The sequence below is a fragment of the Frankliniella occidentalis genome, unplaced genomic scaffold (assembly GCF_000697945.3).
Source record: "Frankliniella occidentalis isolate FOCC.00 unplaced genomic scaffold, Focc_3.1 Scaffold47, whole genome shotgun sequence".
NCBI classification, from domain to species: Eukaryota; Metazoa; Arthropoda; class Insecta; order Thysanoptera; family Thripidae; genus Frankliniella; species Frankliniella occidentalis.
In genome coordinates, this window is record NW_026267177.1 from 1,823,618 (window position 1) to 1,824,719 (window position 1,102).

The following is a 1,102-nucleotide window of genomic DNA, read 5'->3' on the forward strand; positions in this document are numbered from 1 at the left end:
GGGTGCACTGCACAGCCGACGGGGGCGGGCTGTGTATAACGCCATCGATGATGTATATCATCGGCAAACTGACAGCTAAAGTAGAAGAGGCTCACCTTTTCGTCGTCGGGAGAGGGTGAAGTCAGAAGCAGGCACACCACACGCTTCACACAGTCGGCACAGCAGAGACGGTCGACGCGCAAGCTACCCCAGGCGGGGAGGGCACGGTACAGCAGTACACAGCGGTACGGCAGAACACTGGAGTACACAGCGGAGCACAGCAGCAGACAGTGATGGGCTCAGCAACGCACCTCTGTCAAAGCGCCGCCCCTTGCCGAGCCGAGCACACACACACACTTACACACACAGAGAGACAACACCACGCGGCGCGAGCGCACGATCGCGGAGCTCGCGGAGGAGTAGAAGTAGCAGGACCCAGCTGCGACTCAGATGCCGGCAAGCCAGCGACGTACTGGGGCCCAACTCTGCGCCGGCGATACCCCGGGCCACAGAGCGCCGCCCCCACCTCTCCGCGCCCTCCCCCACCGCCCTCCGCTCCGGCCTCGGCGGCTCGGCCGCTGCGCCGCGCTGCGCCGTCCTCCCACAACACGGCGCCTGCGCCGGCCGCGACACGCCGCGCGACGCCAAGGTGCTCGTCGCCGTCCTGGGCCCATACCCGATGAACACGTCGTTCCGCGTCCCTCGGCCGCCCTCGGCGCGCGGTGCATCGCCCCACGCCACGCCACCCCTCCGGCCCGCCTCGCCACCCCACGCCCCGGTGCAGAGTAGAGGCCGATTGGATCGCCAAATGGTATTGTTTCCGGTCGACTGGTCGCGCCGTGCCCTGGCGGGCGAGGAGACGGGGCATCGCCGCGCGGCGCTCCCCTGCCTGCACTGCTCCCCCGTCAGGTAGGGCGCCCGGAAGTAAAACGGGGGTACCGGGATAGTTAAACTGGATGATTCTTACCAATAAAACCACCATTGTAACATACGAAGTATCGAAGAGCTTCAAGTCAAGTGCAACATCTGTAATGAGCACCTTACCCCATTCGGTGGCGAGGTGGCAGCGCGTAGTGGGAACCATAACATGCAAATTTTCTCGTGCGTTTCGGTTAAAATGAGT

General features: G+C 64.2%; 1 protein-coding gene across 1 annotated transcript in view; it reads right to left on the reverse strand.

The window, feature by feature from the left end:
- The window catches only part of LOC113207890 (connectin), a 277,611-nt gene extending 277,159 nt beyond the window's left edge, over positions 1-452 (reverse strand). The window contains exon 1 of the mRNA XM_052267153.1: positions 96-452. The gene's annotated coding sequence lies outside the window, so the exon portion shown is untranslated. The remainder of the gene's footprint in view (positions 1-95) is intronic.
- Between the last annotated feature and the right edge of the window lie 650 nt (positions 453-1,102).